This window comes from Sparus aurata, chromosome 21 (assembly GCF_900880675.1).
Source record: "Sparus aurata chromosome 21, fSpaAur1.1, whole genome shotgun sequence".
In the NCBI taxonomy this organism is placed as follows: Eukaryota; Metazoa; Chordata; class Actinopteri; order Spariformes; family Sparidae; genus Sparus; species Sparus aurata.
Genome location: NC_044207.1, coordinates 4598885 through 4624002, shown reverse-complemented (window position 1 = coordinate 4624002; position 25118 = coordinate 4598885). Strand labels below are relative to the sequence as shown.

Sequence of the window (25118 nt, the reverse complement as noted above, 5' to 3'; positions counted from 1 at the left end):
TAATTTAAAATGTTTTTTTTTTTCATGCAAGAATGACTTCCAATACTGCATAAGTCAACTGAATACAAATTGTAAATCACTGCTGTTGACATGCCAACAGAGAACTTCAGAAATAAGAGTCAAAGCTTTTTTATTCCCTGGTACAGCTTATTGTCCCTGTATTTCTCTTTTCTCTTTCCCCCTGTCTGTATGTCTCTCCCAAACAAAAGCTTTCTCAGACATGATACTGTTCCATTAAACACATAAGAGAAAAGGCTTTGTAGAGACAGTGTACAGAGAATATTAAAGCGTCTCAAGTGGGAGTGCTCTTCAAAGAATATTCAATGTGAATGGAATTACTGGAGACAGAAAAGAGGCTTGTATAACAAAATGCTAGTTGTAGTCCCACTGTGCCACAAACCCGAATTATATAAATAGATAAATAAATAATAAGTCATAAAACAAAGTTGTTTTGTAATGAGGTGCAAAATATTAATTGAGTCTCATAGCCCAAGGACAAAAGCTTATCTGTAGTCTGGTAGTACAGTAGCAGATGTTTCTGTATTCCTTGCTAGGCAGCAGCAGGGTGTAGAGACTGTAGCTGGGGTGGGTCTGTTTCAGTAGCCTTTGGGCTCTTTGTAGATATCGCACCTCAATATATCACTAATTCACCATAGACGGGCACCAGTGTTGTTCTGTGCACTTATTAGGACCCACTGCACAGTCTTCATGTCCTGGACCATGCATGAACCATGCCACTTTGTGATGTTTCCGGTCAGGATGCTTTCTATTGCTCTGTTACGTCCCCGTAAGGCCAGGGGATGAAGGGAGTAACATAGTAAAAATAAAACCGAGTGGAAAAGAAAGAAATGATACAGGAGGTAGTAGTTAATCTACAAAATCATTTATTTACAAAATAGGTAACACTGATCAAAAAAGATTAGTCTCCAAAAGAAAATGTGCAGTTTGTAGCTCAGCCACTATGGCTCCTGCAAAGTGGCAAGTAGGATCAGGTGTGGACCGCCACACACAGGCAAGGAGGGGGTGCAAACACAAAAACACAAACTTGCCCATAACACGAGGGCTGTAACACACTCCTTTGTAAAAGTTAACAATAACTTGGAATGGGATTTTAAAATACTGTCATGTTAAGCTTTCTTTACCACCATGGAGATGTGATATGTCCATGAAAGTTTCTTTGTGATGCTAATTCATTAACCTAAAAGGTTTCATCTTATTATCCTATGCTTCACTGATGTAGACAGGGGTGTGTGTCTTGTCTCTTGTTGATGATGATAGAATTTTCTCAATGTCTGGGAGTGCAGTCATGGCTTTACAGTGTGACAGGAAGGGGCTGAGCACACAGCCCTGTGTGAGGGATTGTGGTTCTGAAGCCAACCGACAGCCAAGTTTTCCAATCAGATTTATGGGGGAATCGTATTGAATGCTGAGCTGAAATCAACAATCAGCATTCTTACTTTCAAAGTGTATAAAGACTGAGTGGAGGATCTGTTGGCTCTGAATGCAAACTGGTGAGGGTCCGGGCTGGCCACATGTTTTAGGTCTCCCTCCAATTACTGCTTTCCCTCCTTAATAACAGACGTCAGTCTTGCTTTGGCTTTTCATCACTACCTGACCAGTACGTAGCTTTTTTGGCTATGCATAAAGCCCTCACCTCTCCATCCATCCAGGCCTTCTGGTTTGGAAATCATTTAACTGTCTTTGTGTTCACTACATCATCAACAAACCTGCTGAAGATGTGTATTTCTCAAGATTGATGTGGTTCTCCTGGATAGCAGCATCTTTTTTTTATCTGTGGGGTACTTATAGATGCGATAGATAGATATGTTCCTGTTAACATGGTCCAGGGTACTTCTTTGCCTTGGTAAGATCTGGGCATGTTGGTAGAATTTAGGTAAAACTCGTTTGAGAGTTGTTGATTGTCACCAGCTACTGTAAGCATACCATTCATTATTTTTTTTTCTTAACCTGGACATTACGTCCAAATGTTCAAATGTCTGACCTGGGCCCAGCCAGTCAGTACCCCAAGGGACCTGTTGGGATGTGGGGAAGATATGTGCTTGTAAACCTCTAGACTGAGAGTAAGACTGGAATGTGAAGTAGTCATTGTTGGTAGCACCACAAAGGGACTACCAAACCCAAATGTGTCAAAAAATCAGCTGGAAAGGAGTAAAAGTCATTGACCAGAAGTCAGTTTATGGGTGCAAAAGATCAAGGAAAACTGTTTTTGAGAATGTAAAGACTACCAAACCATTTGCATCTTTCAGAGAGGTATGCCCAGCCACAGCACATCACTACTGATGTAGATATCTTGCTGAACCTTTCACAAAAAGCAACTTGAGGCTCTACCTGATAAACAAATCGTCACATCACATCAGAGATTAAAGCTAGTCAGATTTTGGTGCTGCAAGAATCAAAAAAGAGTAAAGAGTAAAAGATTCCACAAATGTTAGCACCAGATGTAAAGACGTAGCAGGCAGAGAAAGGGACGGCACACCTAGTCATTGAGTTTAACTGGGTTGAGTTAGGTGAAGTATAGATATACTCAGACTCTCGCCCTATGTTGACCAACGACCACATAGTTTTTGTGGGAGACAGAGGAAAGGCACTGGCCGGCACAGGTTAGTCCCCAGACCACCTCCCACTTGCTATTATGAGCCATATTAAAAGAGAAAAGAGGAAAGAAGATGGGAGGAGGGAAGGGGGAAGGGGATGGGAAAGGTAGCTATCCAAACTTTCCAAGTAGAATGGCAGACCAAACCCAAAACCACACTAAAGAGTTTAAGGTTGATTAAAATTTTAGGTTTAGGCATTAAGGAGGGGTATAGATAGGGTGAGGGTGTAAGGGTCAGGGTTGGGCTTAGAATTAAGAATATGTCCTAAGTATTTAGGTTTAGGCAATAAAGTGGGAGAGGTTGGGATTAGAACAAAAAAACTGTTAAGGTCATATTAAGAAAATGGAGAAAGGAAATGGCACTGAAGAGAAACCAAAGTAAACTATAAGTCGAAATGAGGCGAGTAAAAATAGATATTAGGTTTAGGCGTGTAAGGAGGAAGAGGTTGGGTTTAGAATAACACACTGGTGTGGTCTTATTAGGAAAATGAAGACAGGTAATGTCAAGGAAGAGAGACCAGAGTAAGTATAAGTCAAAATAAAGTGGTGAACATTAGATATTGTTTTTTAATTAATTTAAGTAATTGTACTTAGATAGTATTTCTAGCTAAGTGAGTTTGGACAGTGCAGGTTGTTTCATTCTTCCAAGTCACAGCAGTCCCCTCCATGTGGTCCGCACCAGTGGAGTCTGACCGCCGCAGCCGAAGATCCCTCTAGCGTTACAACAGTCCCCTCCATGTGGTCTGTACCAGTGGAGTCCGACTGCTGCCCTAGAAGGTCCTTCTATCACTATAACATTCCCCTCCATGTGGTGCGCACCAGTGGAGTCTGAAAGTTACAGCAGAAGGAGACTTTAGGTCATAAGTGGAGTACTCTGAACAGTGCTGGAGACCATCGCAGGTCAACCGCGTCGAGCTCTCAAGAGTCAACCAGGCACAACTTTTCAACCTGAATCCCTTCCTTGGCTAAGACACCAGGGTCACACAGCATCCGATGCAGGCCGGTATGTGTGCATCTGGTGCTCAGAGCCCCAGGAGAGAATGTGTTGGGTGAGGGTAAGGCTCAATGGTTAGTACTATTACCACACAGCAAGAAGGTCCTGGGTTTCATTCCCAGCTGTGGCAGGGCCTTTCTTTGACTCTGTTGCAGCAGTGTACTCCCCCTGACTTAAGGACATCAGAAATTGGTTCCCATACCAATGGTCATAAAGTGACATATCAACCTTGTGTATGCATACATACAAGCATGAAAAATGATGGTCCTTTTTGCAGAGGACACTGTGACATGTGACAGCAGCACAGGTGTAAATAACAAAATGAATAATGGCTGAATTCCATTTTGCTGATGCAGATTCAGGGCCGTGGTATTGTTCATGCTGGCTCAGTGTCACACTGTCATGGCTTTCTTGAATACAACATAGCCATTGTTAAAGTAATTAGTATCACCTGTGCTGTTCTTATACAGGGAGCATTAGTTCCCCTATAACCTTAATCTCCTTGTCTATAAAGTGGTCACAAATTGCAAATAAATGGTTCGAAATTGGAGCTCCTGAACTTATCCATAGCATAGCTTCCTACTTTAGACCCTACTTATAGTCTCTATTTACTGTATGATTTTAGTTTATATCTGCAAAATATGTATATATTTTTAAATTATTTCTACCAGAAGCAGCAAATGTGTAATACATTATCTTACAATATGTCCCCTCATTCACAAAATTATGGGGATGTATACATTGATGAGCAGGACCAGTACTGATAAAATCCTGATCTTAGAGCCTGTCAGAGGGCACACCCTGTTTAAACAAGAACTACTGGTTTGTTGATGTTTTAAAAACTGTGTCTGAATGCATTACTGCAGCTGAACTGGAAATGTCTTATCCATTATTTATCAGTCATCCACATGAATGAGAAAAATACCACACCAAACAATAAAATGCACCCAGAAATATGAGGATCATGGGTGTTTTGAACAGTGTTAAACTATTTTAGGCTGGATAGTCTCACTGGTGGGAGGTTAGATAATAAAAACCTCAGACTGAATGGGCACAGCGCCAACTGTTCTCCCTTCTCTCCCTTACAAACATACCTCCCCTCTTCCAATGTGTTTTCTAATGTACCATTTCTGCAATCTCCTTCTGCTCTTTCCTCACCCTCCACCCTTATTGTCTTTGCTATCCCGCCTTCCTGTCAACAAAGCAATGCTTTTGTGTTTGATTTTGTGATTTGCTCTCTTTTGTAGAAGTAGAGAAGAGTCCAGAACAAAGTCAGACGCAGTTAATGTCCTCATCTAGGTGGTCTACAGAGACTTATGCTAGGCAAGGTCATGGCCATGACCATGCCTGTAAAAACTAAGGAAATCAGATTACCTCTCAACATACACAGGTACACTGCTGGTTCAGGGTTCTATATGCTGTTTTTGGAATGTATTTTCATGTGAGCTTTTTTCCAGTAATCTCTTTCTGTTTGAATACAAGTGGCCCTGCATGATTCCAGACAGCAGATATTAGCTGCTTCATACATGTATCTGTCTTTAGGTCTTTATTAAGATCTTTTTTTTTATGTCTGTACGTCTTTTCTGTAGCCACAATGTGTGTGTGTGTGTGTGTGTGTGTGTGTGTGTGTGTGTGTGTGTGTGTGTGCAGCTGAATCCTAACAGGCAGTTTAACATGGTGCAGGGTGCTCAGACTGGCAGCAGATTAATGCAGGTGGTTGGATTAATGAAGTGTCAATACAGAACTTTATTGTACACACCGTTGCATTCAGAATGTTGCTGAACACAGAATGCTAATAAATAAAAGGACATATTTATAGCCACCTGCTGTTTACATTACATGTAGAGTTTTGCCCTCTCCATGTTGTGCAAGTATAGTTATAAATAGGCTCTGGGAAGGGCCTGGGAAATATGAAGAAACGTTAACCCTTATGTTGTGTTCCGGTCAAATCTGTCTGATTTAAAAGTTTTATCTCTGAAAAATACTTAATTTGATCAGACTGACCTAAGAGTCTATGACTTTGTCCACAAAGAGGATTTCAACACACAAAATAAATAGTATTTATTTGCATACAATTTTGTGTATTTTATTCAACTTTTGTACACTCTTGTGTTCCCAGTCAAAAATGACCAGTCATTAGAAATGAATTAGGGGAGACTACAAATAGTGTAAAAAACTGATCTCAGGTACATCCTCATTTGTCATATGGACGGACACACACACACACACACACACATGCACAAACACACACACACACACACCTTGGTTCCCAGGCAACCACCACGGGAACCTTAGCCCAGTAGAGTCTCTACACCTGTTCTCAGAAAGTTGTTGGAACATTGTTTCAATAACATTGAACTTTGATCGCAGCTTTGGTAGCCTATATAAATGCTTTTTTGAGGCCTTGCTCACAGTTCATTGTGTGGCAGCACCACGGCACGTCGATAGACCATAAGTGAGGCTATTGATTACATATGTGATCACCACACTGGTGAGGAGGAGAGAGGCCAGGAAACTGACAGTGAGGATGGATTAGAGGAGGAAGTGTCAGAAGATGAAGACGACACAGAATATAATCCAGACCAAGAATTAACTGATGGGGAGGAATCCAGTGATGAGAGGATGGCCATGCTGAGGCTGCTGTCCCATTCAGGTCAAAGAATGGGAACTTATCCTGGTCTTCATCCCCACCTGAGACCCACCTAACCCTTTGACCGGGAACATAACTAGTGTATACTAGTATAAAAAAACTAAATGGTTTCAAAACAAATGTCCTTGGTAACTTTGACCCTAAGTAGTCTGTGATAAACAATATACTATATTTCATCTGATTATTTTTTATAGTCAAAATAATCCAGAAATGATGCTTTTTAGAACTCGAATTCAAGATGTATACGCTCAGATCAGTGAGGTATACAGGCCATAAATAACAAATAGAAGTTCAAAACTTGTAATGTTCACAAGAACTGAAGTTGATAAAAAGATCTAACACAACAAGTAATGATAATATATGTATTATAGCGTTTTTATGATGAGTTTAAATGGAACGGTCATTTTTGACCGGGAACACAAAATTGTTTAACATGAAATGAACACAACATGAGGGTTAAAAGAATATATATTTTATGTGAAATGATTATGTTGTTGTTTGTTCATGCCTGATCTAGGCTCTCTACCTGCGTCCACCCACTTGGGTAGTCCCGCTGTACAACCAGAAGGAGGCAGGGGGCTTGTTGGCCATGATTAACTTACTGTTCAATCATACCATATGACAAGCGTGGTATTTCCTAACTGTAGGTTCTTGTCTGGTGTTAATATGTTGTGCTTGTGGTTTTCTCATGGTTTGTTTGTGAAAAACAGCCAGCCGTGGAGCAGAAGATGTTGTGCACTGTTGCGAAGCAGCCACCCAGCCTGTTTGCTCTTACCTGCTTAACCTTAGGTATAGCAGACAGGCTGAGTGAAGAGCGGCACGGGAGGATGAGTGCACCTAAAAGGAGCAGCAGAAGACCATGGGATAGACGGATGAGGTTGTGTGTCTGATACATAATGAGGTGGCAAAGTTCTCGTGACCCTGAGGGGCTCTGTAAGACCATAGACGAATGAATTCATTTTCTATAGCTCCAAGATTTGTTGTGTTTTTCACTCTTTTCTCCCCCCTCCTCTTGGAAGCTTTGCAACATGTACTGAAAATTAAAATTGAGTGGGCCTCCTCTTAAACATCCATCATCTGTAAGAAATCCACCATGTCGACATGTTTGGCTCTGTAGTCTACATTCTGAGGCTCCAGTGCAGGTCCAGAACCTCATGTCTGATTTGCATTATGATTCAGTAGCCTATAGTGAAGTAGCCTAGTAGTCTGTATGTGATCAACTACTGACTACCAAATTAAATAAGGTGCAATTCTATATTTTCTTTTTCTTGATTTTTTTTTATATTTCAGCAATATTGTTAGATTTCAGATTAAACTGGAGGGACTGTCAATAAGTACTTCAATAATAACATAATGTTCTTTTCTCATAAAATAAAACAGGCAACATAACAGAGATGATCTGAAAAAGGTGCCTCTGAAGTGCTTAGTTTTCTTTTTTCTTGTTTTTTACTCCATTTCACATCCTAACATTCTCAACCAACTGTATATAAGCAATCTTAACACCTTTTAACAACTGAACAGTCTTTCTTTCCCTCTCATGCTTCACTCCCTTACTTTCTCTTGTTCAGTGAGAGAAGTGAGCTTCATCTTTTTTGTGCCAGGATTTTAAATCTGGCCTGTAATGGTTTCGAGGCCAACCTGTAACCAACCAACCTACACATGTGTAGGTGCTGAACTTGAGCCTGGAACGATATTTTGTTTAGATCAATGTTCACAGTGGAGAAAGCTGCATTCATTTTTGGTGCCCTTAATTCAGATTTAAGAGAGTATGTTTCCTTAAAAGTCTGTATGCAAGTTGACACACATCATGCATTTTTGTGTGCATTCACATAAACATGTAGACTTGTGTTACGGTTTGTAGAAGAAGAAAACTTTTTATCAATTTAACCTAGTATTGACCAAAAAGCATATAGGTTCTCTTAGTAGACATTGTTAGACTAGACATTAGAATGTATTTTTCACAAACAGAGGGAATCTGTGGTGAGACTGAATGTTTTAAAGATGGGCTGTTCCTTTCTGTTGCAGAGACATTTTGTGGGAGGACAGGGTGGATTGTTTGTTTGACAAAATTCTTGCCCATGGCAGCTTTATAATCCAACATAGGTCTCCACCTGCTCTTCATCTTGATCAATATGATTTGCATGACAGTTCCCCTCCTTGTACTACACACGCTACACACTATACACACGGACACACTCTCTCTCTCTCTTTCTCTTTCTCACACAGACACACACACACATGCAAACACACACACACACACACAGGAAATGAATTCAAGGCTTTGGCAACACACTCAGCAGCCAGTGTGTCTCAGATGCCAGCAGCTGAATGCTAAAGGCTTGTTTAACATGTTGCGGAGCATCTCAGTCAGTTGACAGATGAACTTAGTGGTGCAGGCAGGTGGGAGCCGAACACAACATGTTTGCTAGAATTTACCTGACATCAATAAGAGGGGAAGGGGAGGGGAGAGGAGAGAGAAACAAGAAGAAGGAGAGAGGGAGAACAAGAGAAAAACTGAACTAAAAATAACAGGGGCAGGATCTGATGATAGTGGGAGAGAAATGTATTTAAAAAGACTAGTGCAGTGCCTGTAAGAAAAGTGTATTCCTATAATAAAGTGGGAGGTTAAGGAGCTTTTTCATTGATGGCCAAATGAGGCTGTGTTTGAAGGTGGGGCGTCAGGGATATTTAGGTTTGTTGTGAAATCCGATATTCCAGGGTATAATTGGCTGTTTTTGACTATTTTTGATTTTGCCATTATATTTCATCTTAAAAGCTATTTACTTGGTGTCATTATTTTCAGCACAACCTCACATGTGTGACTGTACAGTTATTTTTTTTATTTTGACATACTGTATTAACACAATGGACCTAAAATCACAAAAAAACATGAAATCCGAGTAGAAAAAGTTAGATTTTTTTAACCACAAATATGTTTAACAATCCATTTTTTTTTTACTTATAATGCAAATATAAATTGTTGTTTATCTAAATGTGTGCATACATTTAAACAATTTACAAAGTTATATGTAACTATTTACATTTAAATGCAGGCAATGCTCAGGTCTGCCTGTGCTCCTTCCAGCTGAATGAAGAGCTGCACTGCCTGCTCCACATTCAGCTTCTCCTCATTAAACAAAAAAACAACTCCACTACTCACTAAACACACTACACCAAACACTACATAACACACTAACTACACACTCCAAACACGCTAAATGTCACAAATCTCTCAACTCTCACACACACCGACCGTCCTTGCATGTCAATCATCCGCCTAGGTCCCTCCCACAACTTCCTGTTCCTCAACAACCAAACTTGCTGCTTGGACACTTTCGTGACAAAAGCCCGTTTTTACCGTTTCTTCCTGCACCAGACACAAAGCAAACGTGACGGCGATGTTCCCGAAAAAGCTTGGCGGACATTATTTACCCTAGGTCCGGTTTTGGACGTGCCGATGCTTCCGGTCTGTCGCATCGGGAGGTGGGCCGTGTAGCTAGCGGCTAGCTACACACGAACATCCGCATATTCTGATTCCACTTTGTTGTCCGCGTGTCTCCAGATCTCCTCAGATCCGAACAGACTCGGTCCGGACTCATTTAATCTCATTAATCCACAACAGTCAGTTTAGATGCACAGAACAGAACAGAACAGGACCGAACCGCCGGCAAAATCCCGGTCCAGCTCGCGCCGCTGCAGGTATAAATCTGCTGGTTTCTTAAGGTGGGGGGGTCGCGGTGGGCTCTGCAGTGATTGGCTCTGGTGCGCGCGTGGCCACGGTGTGCAGTGATTGGCTCTGGTGCGCACGTGACTGTAGTGGCTCCGGTGGACAATGCTCGTGGAATTTGTAAAGCATTTATGAAATAATTTATTAACGGTATCATTGCAGTCCAAACAAACGCGAACTATCACACCATTGAACCACGCAGCAGCCATGTTGAAACTCTCAGGTCAGTCTGATCCTGATCCGCAGAGATATTTGAGGAACACACACATACACACACACACACACACACACACACACACACAGACAGACATTTGTTCCGTGTATTTATAGATAGATGGGGAGAAGGAGGCAGTGGGGGTTCTAGACCAGTTTTAATAGGGGGTCCAGGTTGGGGCCGGCTTATTTTGGGGGGGGGCACATACAACCTGGAAAAAAGGATAAATCCCTCATTCACACAAAACAGTTGTGAGCTTCACCACTCACGCTCGCTCGGGGGGGGGAAGGGAAAGGAGGCAGGAAGCCGGCGTTGCTTGCTGAAAGGTTTGTACAAGGTGCGCTTTATAGTCGGGCACGGACAGACGAAATAAATGAAAGTGAATAAAACAAAGGAACAGCCATCACCCTGACAACTGAGGCTTGGGTCTGCTCTGGTGTCCGCTGCCTGTTCCGGTCCGGCTCCCGGACCCAGCCTACTGCAAGAGATCAGAACCAGGTCACAAGCATGCTTATATAGCTGACTGATTACCTGATTCTCCTGCTGTCTGAACACCGGCTGAGCCACTCCTCCCTCTCCTCCAGCAGCCGGCGCCCTAACCACACCCCACTGCCACAACAGTGTTTACAATTTCAGCAATTGTGAGTGGGTAGTAAACTGCTGAGACACTTTAATTCTGCCTTTCCCTTCAGAACAAAATTATTGCAAGAAATCTGTCATTGTGTTATTAAAGCAGACTCCCTGTCAGTAGGGCTGGGCGATTAATCGAATTTTGATCGCGATTTCGATTTTGGCTTCTCACAATCATGAAAACACTGTAATCGAAGAAAAACGATTATTGTGCCTCAGCGCGTCGTGTATGCAAATTACTGCGCTGTAAAAGCACAGTGAACGCACCTGTGTCGCCTGCAGCTGCAGCAGTGAGTGTGTGGATCATTTGTGGAACGAGCGATTGATAACATGTCAGAAAAGCAGCCTGAGCCTTTAGTTGAAAAGAAAGGTAGGACAACTTTGGTCATTTGGAGACATTTTGGCTTCAAATCGTCGGATGTGGAGCAGAAGGAGATTGTTTGCAAAGTTTGTCACACCGTCGTGTCTGCACCCCAGGGCAACATGACAAATTTATTTAACCATAAAGTGGTCTATGACAAAGTACTGAAGGTGCAAACGACCCAAAAAAGTGCAAGAGCGTCAACTTCAGCCACAGCCACCGCCACCGCAACACAGTCCTCCATTGACGACACTCTTTACAATGCCGCTCCATATCCCACCGGCTCCCGGCGACAGCGAGAGATAACGGAGGCTGTGACATTCATGCTAGCTGAGGACATGTGCCCTATCAGTACAGTTAGCAACCCAGGCTTCAAGACACTGGTCAACACTTCGGACAAGCGGTACCTGTTGCCATCACGCAAACATACAAATATTATTATCATTTACTGTTTTACTTGTTACTAATCTATCTGGTTGTTTTTCTAAAAGTTGTATTTAAAGTTGAGTTTTGGTGGCTCAATAAATACTTTTTTTGAAATCAGTGAATAATCGTGTTTAGTAATCGTGATTCCATTATCAATCAAAATAATCGGGATTATCATTTTTAGCATGATCGCCCAGCCCTACTTGTCAGGGGGGCCACAGGGGGGTCCAGACTCAGAGTTACGGGGGCATTGGCCTCTGTTGCCCCCTCCTAGAAGCGCCCCTGGAAGGAGGAGAGACTTATCTGTTTTTTTTGTTATGTTTAAGGGACTCTCACAAAATATTAGTGTGAGGGGGGGCTGAACCTGCATGTTTGTGATCCATTGAGTGTTACATATATCTTTTTTTAACATAACTTTAAATAAGATTTATGTTCATACATTTGAAAGCGCATCACACAGGAAGAATAGAACAAAATATGAACTGTGTGTGAGAAAGAGAAAAAAGAAGAAAGAAAACTTATTTTCCTTTCCCTCTGTCTTTTATCTCTTTAATTTCATCTCATCTCTTTTTCTCATTAGGTTATTTAGTAAGGGCTCACAAATAGACAAGACTCAAGCAGTTGCATAGCCTCAGTGTTTCTTTGTATAAAACAAAAAATCACCCCATGAATATTGTTGTCATAAGCTGCACCAAACACCCATTCTTTCCTGCTCTTATCTGTGCTGTGCTGATATTATACAGTAATTTCCTTTCTGTGCAGCTCTCTGGTGGCCTTGGAAAGGAGGCGCTGGTTCTGTGCCTTCATGCTTGTATGAGCACATGAATTATCAGGAGAGAAAAGGATGGCTAACCTTGGACTTTCTGAAGTGGAGAGAATTGTAGAATGAAAGCCAAACATTCAGACTTACAAAACGGCTGTGTGGATGTGTGTGTGTATAGAGGGAGATACTTTCAGTCTAAAATCCCTCACTTTCTTTTCTTTTCCGTCCAACTTTTCTAAGATACAAGATTAATGCATTGTCATTTTACAACACAAGGTTGTAAAACACAATGTACTTTGTAGTTCATTCATGCTCCTCTTAGCACATAAATTATATAAATGGAATGATAATAAATAGGTTGTGAAAATAAACGTTTTATGTTGTGTGGAGGATGAGTTAAATAGTCTCACAGAATGAAGGAAAAAGTAGCCTGTAGTCTGGTGATGCAGCAGCAGATTTTTCTGTATCTTTTCCAACTGACTTATTTGCAATATAACAAACAGGGAACTCCAGACTTCAAATATTTAGTATGAGGATCCCTTGCATGTCAGCAAGCAGCTGTTTTCAGTGAAAATACTCTGATAAACTCACTGCACACTACCTTCACAGCACTAAACTCCAGACAAACACAGTTAGAAACTGTAGCTAGTCTACATAGTGGCTTTTGTGTTTCCTGAAGAAAAAGGTTCCATCAATGTTAATATTTTACTTATCATGTTAACTGCTGTGACCTGGGAACACTGAACATCACAAAAAGCTTCAATAGATTATGAAACATAGAACAAGCAGCTGAGCTTTGATGAACTCTAAGTGAGTCAGCAACGTTGGTTGACAGCAATTTGTGTAGTAGTCCTCATTCAAGGTCAAGTGGGACTCTGTACGTTATTGTGCAGTTAACTGTCTCTCGGACTACAAATAAGCTGAAGTGGCAAGCTGTTTATTGTACATCTCTTTTTATTCATGAAAGTTATTCTTTACAACTCAGCACTGAGGTCCTGTCCCCTGAGTGGCATATGGTTCCATGAGCTCAGGTGCATCATGGACAGTACAGTATGAACGATCAAACTGCTCAGCCTAATGTAATTGACCATTGCTGTTTTTCTTTCCCTTCTCCTAAAATTCAGATTCTGTAGGGAGACTGCAGCATGTGTGTATGATGGAGATATAATTATTCTGCCTCCAATATGAAATATTGGAAATAATGTTGAATGACATCTATTATTAATTATTTACTTATACTAATTCCGTTATGCACTATTTGTTTTGGGGAAGCTTGTAACCTCAAATTTATTTCTAAAAATGTAAGACTCCACTAGCCATAAGACCCCTGAATGGCTGCAAGCATCTCCTATTTTTTTAATTACAGTTTTTCTTGATTGCTTTGACCTGTTTAAACAAACTGGAATCCACTTGGTTTTCATCATCACTGTCTCAGCAGAGCCCAAGACACCTCTTGCAAATGTGTTAACCCTTTCTCATTGATTTGTGTGTAGAGTTCTGAGAGTATGAGGCATGCTTTCAGAAAATGTGTGTAAACAATCGAGAAAAACTGTAATATTTTTAACTTCTTTTCTTTGTTTAAAAACAGGTCAGTTGTTCAGGAAAATGCTTGCTGTGAAGCTGCAGAAATGTTTTGTGGATTATGAGACTACCAGCTTTCTTATTTTCTTATACTCTAATAGATTTTATTTTGGTTTCCATGTATTTTGTGTAATAATTACAGTATTTCAGTTTTCAGCCAGAGTTCGAAAAAAAGAATCAATGGAATCAAAAAATGCATCAAAGCATTTCTGATTCTGGATTCAATTCTTTGCAAGAAGGCAAATTTGACAACAAATGGCACTGGCATGAAAGCTACGTAGAGTATTAGGCCACAATGGCAAGCAATGGTGCACCGATTCGCACTGAGTGCTGTATTTTGTATTTTGTTGTCCACTGTGTAATGGTTGATTGGAAGAGCTCATACACTTGTTTGCAAGTTGTGTTATTTGAAAGCAAAATTAGCTTTTGTTGCATATTTTAAATGTTTTAAATGACTGCTGCTTCAAAGCAATCAAGAAAAACTGTAATATGTATACTTAGCTTCCCTCCCATTGCTTTCTGATCTTTGTCTGTCTCTCTGAGCAAAAGGAGAGAAAAATATCCTTCTCCTATCTTCCCTCTCTTCCTTTCTCTTTGCTGTATCTGTGTGTGAGGGATTACAATGAAAAATGAGATGAGGGCATGCAGAAGAAAGCTGCATTTATAATGTCAAGTACACTTTACTGGGGAAAATTAAATGAAATATATTATATATTTCTCTGACTACATTCCTCATATTATATGGGCTGCTCTATTTTCAGTGGGTAGGGGAATATGTGCAGCTGGAGGTCTTTTGGTTTTCTGCTGGTGGAGGACAGTTTTGTGACATTCTTTCAAAATGATTGAAGCTGGGATTATACTGCGGTCTGGGAAGAGACGATATGTCTCTTACGATTACATTCAAAAGTGGCACAGAAATATTGGTTTTGCTACAAAAAACCCGGTGTAAACAACTTGTGGTAGTCTAAAATTGTGTCAATTTTTGTCCATGGCTGGGACTGATAATCTCTGCCTCCATTCCTATAACACTGAGGCAGAATTCCTCCAGTCCCTCCAGCTGTTATTCCTCTCTCACGCCAGTCCCCTCCACTCATGTTCAAACTCGTGCTGCTTCCTTTTGTCCTTTACCACCCCCCCACCCCCACCCCCTCTATATGTGTCTCTCCTCCGGTCACTCTCTGTGATACAGGTGCATAATGTGTGTTGCCTGTCCTGTCCAGCCTGCACTGTGTCCCTCTGCTCAGTCTAAAGGGGCTGATAAGGCCAGATGGCTCTCTACTTTGTTAGCCTCTGAAGCGAGTAATGCAGTGGAGCAGAGCCTCCAGGCTAAACACTGTCTGCTTCTCATGTGGGAGAGGTGTGTGTGATTGTGTGTGCTTGTGTATATGTGTTTGTTGTGGCAATTCTGTCCTTGTTAGAACCAGTTTGGTTTCTTGCCTTGTAAGTGTGGACATTTTGCATAATTTCACCAGTCGTCATTCCTTTAGGCTACCACTTTTGACCAAGACTTTAGGTATTTTAATTAAGTCCAGATTGTTTCATAAAATTTAATTATACCAGACCAACAATATTGTGTGATATATGTGTGTGTGTGTGTGTTAGTGGGACTTGTATTCACGCAGAAGATGAGTGGACTGTAAGTGTTTTACCAGAATACACAATGACACACTTGAATAATGGGATCATCCAGTGGTTTACACAGCTTTCAGTCTGTCAAGCTCAATTTGAGTTTTTCATTTATTTTCAAGTAATGTAGTCTATACCTGAAGAGGGACACTCACACAGCATTACACTGAGACTCAATGATATCAAATCAAAAAATCTCAGCCATATCTCAATATCAAAAACTGCTCATTTAAGGGATGTTTGGTATTATCAATCAATTAAGTTATTGCAGTGCAAGTCACACTGTACAGTACCCAAAAAAAAAAAAAAAGTCGGACTCAACATTATTTTTAACTAGTTTCTGCTTGTTAATATCAAAGGCTGACCCTATATATCAATTTATCTATTTATCTATTCATTTATCTACTCTATCTTTCTAGATAGATAGATAGGCCAGTTGCAGGATCATCAGCTGTGAACCACCGTTCACCAATGTTTCACCCCCTATACCAGTATATCTCCAGAAGGGGGGGGGGGGGGGGGCTGGCTTTCTCTGCCTCTTCTTCAAGCTCCTCCCCACTTTCCACAGGTTTGACCTCTTCATGCCAGAACTATGGAGCAGTGGGACAACTGCTCTGCAGACAAATCGACACGCCCCCGATACATGAAGCCGGCTTATCCGTTCACACTGGTTCAATTCTCCAATAATACGGCCCTGATACTACCTCCAGAGGCGTATCAGGGCCGGAGCAAAATTTCAACTCTTGCCGCCTCCAAGAGATCCACACTGAGATGGAAGCGGGGAATTGGCGTACTAAAGCCGCACTCAAAAGCCAGTGTGAATGGGGCTACTGTCTGGCCAGAAAAAAGTTGTCATGATCTCTCTCTGGAAGACCAGCTGCTTTCTGAGGTCCACCAATATTTGCTATTTCTCTCTTGTGCCAGTGTTGATAGGGTAGACTTTGATGTTTCTGGGGTACAGTTTTCTGCTACCCTACATCACCTCTGGACCTCAGCCAGTTGGCCAGGACTTGATCATGACACCTCCTGAAGCCACCTGACCTTGTATCCAGGGACATTATTAGGATGTGCTGGAGACTTACCTTACTGTTGCCGCACAATGGGCAGCCAACCTCAATTCCAAACCACTGGGTGAGATTCCAGGCAGCATGGGAGTATGTTGTAGGCTGCCCTTGACGCGAAGCTGAGTCTGGTTTGTAGCATCCCTTAGGTCCCAAGGATTTGAGCGAGTTTGACAAATCGCCAGATTGTGATGGCTAGATGACTGGGTCCGAGCATCTCCATAACTGCAGCTCTTTTGGGGTGTTCCCGGTCTGCAGTGGTCAGTATCGATCAAAAATCGTCCAAGGAAGGAACAATGGTGAGCCGGCGACAGGGTCATGGGTGACCAAGGCTCATTGATGCACGCCGAGAGTGAAGGCTGGCCCGTGTGGTACGATCCAACAGACGAGCTGCTGTTGCTCAAATTGCTGAAGAAGTTAATGCTGGTTCTGAAAGAAAGGTGTCAGAATGCACAGTGCATCACAGTTTGTTGCATATGGGACTGCATACCCGCAGACAGTCAGGGTGCCCATGCTGACCCCTGTCGACCGCCAAATGCCAGCGGAAGCAGTTTGATGCTTTGGGCAATGTTGCTGGGAAACCCTTGGGTCCTGCCTTCCATGTGGATGTTACTTTGGCACGTATCACCTACCTAAGCACTGTTGCAGACCATGTACACCCATTCATGGAAATGGTATTCCCTGATGGCTGTGGCCTGTTTCAGCAGGATAATGCACCGTGCCACAAAGCAAAATTGGTTCAGGAATGGTTTGAGCAGCACAACAATGACTTTAAGGTGTTTACCTGACCTCCAAATTCAGCATTTGCACCTTATGTTTCTTGCCTGCTGGTGGCTGCATAGTGGAAGGTAAACCTACAGTTGTGTCAGAGTCGTTACTGTTTTTCATTCTTTAAATCTCAAATTTAGATATTTTTATTATGGCTGTAAAACTCTATTGTATTGTAAAAGGCCTACATGCACTTGAATTGTTTGTAGGTATGTGTTCTGAAAAAAAAAACAAATCCCATGCACTTTCATTGTACTTTTGCTTTGATTACTTCAATGTAAGCACTCATAGTTTACAGGTTCATTAGTTGCTTTTTTAAACATTATATACTACGCTATCAGAACCTGAGTTGTATTGCTTTCACTGAAACAGCTGTGCCTAACTCTGTGATTCCACTGGATGCATGTTCGCTGCGTTCCGGCTTCCAGTCCAGTTTTGCCCCGCCATCCGGCAACACCCACCAGCTGCGTTCTGAGTCCACCACGGGCTGCCAGACAGCTGGAGTCATGAGACTGCGGAGTTCTCACAGTAATCACAGGGCTATATCATACGGAAGCCGAGAACATCCATAGATTTTTCTTCTATTTATGCATTGCTATCTCGTGATAACAACTTATTATGTCGTTATCTCGATATAGCAAAAGTTGTTTTCTCGTGATAACGAATTAATTTTATCATAATCTCTGTATAACAGAGATTGTTTTCTCGTGATAACAAATTAATTAATACTGTGTTCGTCATGATTTCAACCTACAAGAGCTGCCACGAACGGCTTCCGTACTATTAAATGAATTAATAAATGTTTTATTACGTTTCACATTACATTGCTAAGTTAACGTTAACCTACATTTACGTTAACTTAGCTGAAGCAGCCGGATAGATAGGAGTTTGTCAGCCTCTCATCGGCTAAGCGGTAGCCCCTAAACAAACCCAGTCAAGTAAACAAACTACAGTAAAGTGTAACTTACCGGTAGGCTACAGCTACAGCCAGTGGCTACAGACGCCGTTCGTTGTTGAAATCAAGGCGAACACATTATTAATTAATTCGTTATCACGAGAAAACAATCTTTGTTATATGGAGATAATGAGATAAATTAATTCATTATCACGAGAAAACACTCTTTGTTATATCGAGATAACGACATAATAAGTCGTTGTCACAAGATAACAGTGCATGAAAAAGAAGAAAGATCCACGGCCGTTCTCGGCTTCCCTAATATCACTTACATTCTCATTTAGAATTTTTTAATTTGTGAGCATAAGGTTTCATGTCACTTTTGTTATTCATCCTTGATCATCAATTAGGCATTGGCAGAGAGAGACCTATATTTAGATTTTCCTGGACAATGCACTTTTGCAATTTCTTCTCATTTGGCAACTCATCCATTCATGTACTGAATCCCAATGTGAGTTCCCATTTTCTGGTCTCCGATCGAACTGCTTTTGAGTCTTAAAACTATTTTACTCTATCACTGAGGCTATGTTTACAGATCAGCAGCAAATGTCAAAACAAATGTAACAGAGGTAGTCCATATCTTCTATCGTCCTACAAGTCTTTAATTAACAAACTTTTTGGAATATTTAAATTTTAATTGTGAATCAACCACTATTGCATGGATTTTTCATTGCATACCCATTATGCTTAATGTCACTTTACCACCCTGAGACTGCTCTGCATTACTCAGGCAGCAATGTGCCAGAAGCATATGAAATTATTTCCTTAGCTATAAAATAAATCACTGTCTAAACAATCTGATTAACAGTCTTCTCTTATTATCTTATTATCTGATCCTGTAAAGAATCACACAGGGTAAAGCAAATAAGGAACAGAGAAAAAAAGTGTGTTTAGGTACTTACCCCATATCTGGCTCTGCTGGGATCCCCAACAACATAAACTTGATGAAGAAAACCTAAGTTGTCCTTATTGTGATATAGATTTATTTAAGCGACACAAATAAGATATATAAATATGATAACATTTTAGTACAAAAAATCTACAAAAAGAAATCTTCCTACACTTGTCTCAGTTTTATATGATACCTATGCCTTGAAAAAAATCATGCCAAAAGGGAGGGTTAGACAGTGTTTGTGACTAATGGCCATTCAAGGTCTTCATCTTATCTTCCAGACAATCTGAGCCTCCTCACACAAAGTGTGCTAAGTGTGAAAGTCCCTGAGGCCCATCAGATTCCTCATTGATTTTTTTCCCACAAGGTCCAACTTGCAATAAACCAAAAGGATCCTCTAAGTGCCTTACATTGTAATGAAGAACAATAACATTAGCCACAAGACTCTTGTGAATTTCAACAAGGGCATCAATGACAAATGGTCAGCCTGTTTCAAAGCTCACCAGCTGCACAGCAGACATACTGGGTCAGAAAAGGGTTAACTGTATGTAGGACAAGGCTGGACCAAACTCTGTGCAGGCTTCTATCTGAAAATACTACAAGAAAGAGAGAGAAAAGCCTTCAACACTCTCAATACATATTTTAACCATTAACTGATTTTACTTGCCTCACTACTTAACTACATCTACAGAAACCATGATAACGGCAGCAGATAAAGATACAGCAGCCGTCGGGAGTGCAGCAGTCCTCAAACGTATCAACGTTTATGGATTTTTTTTTACCGTTTATCACTGAAAATGTTCTTATGAAAGTAATACATTTTTCAAAGTTGGAAAAGGAAGCACAGGGATTGGATTAAGTCCAGAGTACCTCAGATGATCATTGCCCAGGACATCTTCTTAGCCAGCCAGATCAGCTAGACCAAATATCACTGCGTGATGTGTAGCAATGTGTAGCAATCAACCCAAAATGAGAGGTAACAGCCCTGGGATAAGATTTAACATAACTCAGCTTGGCCATAACACCATTTCTAGACCCAGGCTACTACTAAATGGATGAAATGGGACTGAGACCCTCTCAACAACTGGAAAACTGTCAACTTTACCCACAACTTTAGAGAGACCTGGCCCCATCCCAACATCCCAGTTCACTGCATTTGATGGAAGACTGTGTTACAAGCCCAAAGAACACAAGGCCCTTATAAGATGAGAAAAGTCAAAGTGGACGGACCTTGTTCACCAAATGTAAAATACATTTTGAGATGTCAACCATATCATCTCTCCACAGAATTCACCGGTAGTACTTCTGTTTACATTCCACCAGATGATAAATTCAAGAAATGCACTAAAGGAACTCTATGAGGATGTCAGCTGTTACATGTCAGCAGTCATATTTTTGACATATTTGACCTACTTTTATCGTAGCAGTTATTTTAATCAAACAGACATCATAACTGTTTTACCTAAATTCCATTAGCATGTCCAGATCTCCACCAGCTGAAGAAATTACCTGGGCCATGTTTAGAACATTCTTGGCAACTACAACACTGTCTTGCATCCCCATTTTGGTCCATTACACCATATTAACCTACTTCTTCTGCCTTCTTACCCCCAAGTGATTAAAGAGATCAAACATGAGAATTTCTCGAGTGTAGAGATGAGCAAATACTCCTGGTGCTGTCACTCAGGATAACAACGTCAGTGTTGGGGAATATACATCAACAGTGACATCATATATATTAGAAAATGTGTTGATGTTGATGTGATGATCACAAAGACAATACAATCATTTCCCAACCAGAAGGCCTTGATGATGGAGAGGTGAGGGCTTTATCCAGTGAGGTATTCATTCAGGTGACAAGGAATTATAGAAAGTTGTAAGAGCAAGACTCAATGCTGGTATCAAGAAGGCAAAGCCTGTATTGCAAAATCCGGCACATTTACATGATAACACTTTGGTGCCCCCATTAATTAATGTGCATTGTCCCTTTTTTAAATAAAGTAAGCACAATTAACAAAAAATAACATCAATGGAGACTGGAGAGTATCTTGGGGTCTTGTTCACGAGTGAGGGAAGGATGGAGCGCAAGATTGACAGGCGGTTCGGCGCAGCAGCCGCAGTAATGCCGTCGTTGTATCGGTCTGTCGTGGTGAAGAGAGAGCTGAGCCAAAAGGCGAAGCTCTCGATTCACCAGTCAGTCTACGTTCCTTCCCTCACCTATGGCCATGAACTTTGGGTCATGACCGAAAGAACAAGATCCCGGATACAAGCGGCCGAAATGAGTTTCCTCCACAGGGTGGCAGGGCGCTCCCTTAGAGATAGGGTGAGGAGCTCTGTCACCCGGGAGGAGCTCGAAGTAGAGCCGCTGCACCTCCACATTGAGAGGAGCCAGCTGAGGTGGCTCGGGCATCTATATTGGATGCCCCTGGGACGCCTCCCTCGGGAGATGTTCCTGGCATGTCCCGCTAGTAGGAGACCCCGAGGAAGACCCAGGACACGCTGGAGTGACTATAGCTGTTTTTAGACAGGGTACCGAGCTGCCAATTTGCCCGTCCTTTTCGCGGCTCCGTCCGCGGTTTTAGACAGAGGCCGGCAAATTGGGGGTCTGTTTTGGTCCGCCGATTTTCCGCCTCACAGGGTACACTTATTTCCACCTCACCTGCTATCTAAAAACGAGGCGGCAATGTGCCGGCCCCTGTGTGTAGTGGGTGGAGGTGTCAATGACCTGCGCTGTTGTGCGACCCACAGCCGGGGAGTTTTAAAACCAAGAAACAGCTGATCACAGCAGTCAGTCCATCATTTCATCCGCGGACATTAAGATGAGCAACTGGACAGCCGCTGAGATCCAGGAGATGCTAGCGTCTCCTCGGTCTTAGTTGTGTTAGCCTGTTGTTGTAGCAGCAAGCTAGGAAAGGTCGCTACCTTCAAATTAAAAGCCCCCCGCTAAGAACCCAGTTCTAAACTCCAATGGGGTGCACTGTAAAGCTCTTATTTTGAAGTCAAATTCGTTGTCATTGTTCACAGCCCAACTTCAAGCTTCACGTCACGTCACAGGTTTACGCCTACCTCAGAGGCGGCTTTTGGAAAAGGAGGAATATTACACCTCTGTTTTAGATAGACAGGCCGGCACATTGCCGTCCTTACCTTGGAGCAAATATGCCGCCTTTTCTATCTAAAAAGGGCTTATGTCGCCTGGCTGGCCTGGGAACGCCTTGGGATCCTCCCAGAAGAGCTGGAGGAAGTGTCTGGGGAGAGGGAAGTCTGGGTGTCCCTGCACAGGCAGCTGCCCCCGTGACCAGGTTCCGGATAAAGCGGAAGAAGATGGATGGATGGATGGAGACTGGAGAAGGACCTCAATACAAACAAATCCAAAAATATGTTGCAGGTGATCTAGATTTTCGCAAGCTACAAAAGAAGGAGAACTCCCATCATATGTGAGGCCATGTTTTTGGAATCAATAGTGAGATGTAATGTCTATTCTACCTCAAGAGGGCCAGCCATTTTGCACGATGAATGTGGGAGGAATCCTGCTTAGAGTCATTATAAAAAATGGTGCTGGGCGAGATAATATACCCAACCATGTACTAGAAATATGTCAGCATCAGGTAGCTGATGTTATTACTGACATTTTTAACATATCACTCTCACAGGTGTCCCCGCCTGCTTCAAGATAGCCACCATCTTTCCTGTCCCTAAAAAGTCTGCTGTGTCTAGTAGTAATGACAGTTCAGTCATTAGTGCTCAATGCTGGAGCCCCCCCAGTGTTGAGTGATGACTATTAGGAGTATGCGAACGACATCACCATCTTCAGCCAGATTTCAAACAACGATGAGAGTTGATATCGAGGAAATAACAGTTTTGCAGAGGGATGCACAGAGGATAATCTACTGCTCAGCATCAACAAAACTAAGGAACTGATAGAAAAATGTAGGCAAAAAGACAGATTGGTGTTCACTGTGAATCTAAGGTGGGGCAGGTAAAGAGTTTTAGGTTCCTGGGAATCACCAGAGAGAATTGTCATGGCCATTGCACACCTCCACCCAAGTAAACAAAGCTTGGAATTGTCTGTACTGTCTTGATTGGAAACTTCACAAACTAGCATGGGATGTACAAAGTCAAGAAGATAAACCGTGCAGAAGATAAAAATGTTTTTTAAATACACATTGATTTCTGGGATTCACCAATGTTTTCCCAATTTTGCTCTTCTCTTTTGTTAATAAATTGTAAGATTGGCCGAGAGAACTCCTACCAAGAAAAGAGAAAAACATCCCATTTACACAGTCCACAGTTTCATCAATGCACAAAACATGTTTTGGATTATAGGAACATAAAACATGCTTAATATAATCATGTTTAGATTATAAGATTATATGTTTTAGAGGCATTTTAATGACTGTATTTTTTTAATTTGAGGTAAGAAATACTTCAGCTGATCCTTATTAAGACTATAAAAAACAAAAGATGAGTACTGAAAGCAATAATACCATTCATGCCCTGTACATATTGTTCCGGTACACTACTACCAGCAGGTAGAGATTAAGACTTTTTTTGTTGAGCCAAATGTCATTGATGCTGTAGATTGCACGAATATATGGATCAAGAGTACCCTCTCCAGAGCTGGTCCCATTCCTAATCGAAAGCTGTTTTACTCTATTAACATCCAAATGATATCAGATGCAAACTACCACCTTCTGAATGTTGTCCAAGGGGAGCACACAAACTCCTTTGTGCTGCAGAATAGTTCCGTGGGGAGAGGTCTGGCTCAAGGAGCTAATGGAGATGGGTTGCTGATTGGTAAATGATCTGTAATTCTAAAAAAACAACATCCAGTTTAAGTTTTGATAAAATAAAATTTTATGAAAATGTACCATAGGTGACCGAGGTTATGACTTCACTCCATTACTGATTATCCCCCCTGGCAAATCCCTAGACCAGAAAGGAGCCCTTTTGCAACCACTGGCACAAATCCACCCACTCTGTTGTAGAGTGCACAATTGGAGTGCTAAAGGCCAGGTGGATGTCGCTTGATACTGTGTTTTTGACATTTCTGTAACACCAGTGGAAGATCACATGTTTACCTTGTTTGTTTTGATTTAACAATACATCCCTTTAATTGCAGCTGACTTTCTTTTTCTGACTACCCTTTTTGGGTGGCATCGCTCCAATTGCTGTGCCAGTGTTGACTATTTGCACACGGCACAACACCTGTCCTTATATGGTGTTTAGGAGGCATTATCTATGCTAATTACAAACAATCGTCCATGCACCTCCAATTTCTAATCAAGTGGGATTTATCATTTAGCACACCTGGGTTAGAGCAGATTTGGATGGTAAGAACATTTGGTGCATCTGGAGTTGACTTCTCTAATTAATTCTCTTGATGAAAAAGTAATTAAATTAGAGATACATTCAAGAGAATGTTGCTGCATGAGGCCCAGTAAATTTAAAAATCCTTGCATGTTGCCCCCAAGCTGTGTATTTAATTTTCATGTAATCCTACAGAAAAACAAGAACAAGGCAGATGGCACAACAGTGAATAATGTATGCAAAAAGTAGACTATCAGAAATATATGGGTTTCAAATGAATTGGATTTTCAGCATCTGAGACGATAGAAATCCTCAGTTTTATTTGGAGGCTGGCAATGACATATATAACATGTGACTGATTGTTATGGTTTAGTGCACACAAGAGCAATAGTGTATTGCTGTGAGCTTGTGTGTTTAATATGAAGCAGAAATAATGTGTATGTATATATATTTGCAGGTGTGTGTGTGTGTGTGTGTGTATGTTTTACCATCAGATGAAGAAAATAAGCTACAAACATGAGCAACCATTCCCTGTGGCCAAATCATTTT

The 25118-nt window shown here is 41.5% G+C and overlaps 1 protein-coding gene across 3 annotated transcripts in view; it reads left to right on the top strand.

Annotated features, from left to right (window-relative positions):
• The window catches only part of LOC115572498 (cadherin-18-like), a 221630-nt gene that overhangs the window by 111552 nt on the left and 84960 nt on the right, over positions 1–25118 (top strand). The window lies entirely within an intron of this gene.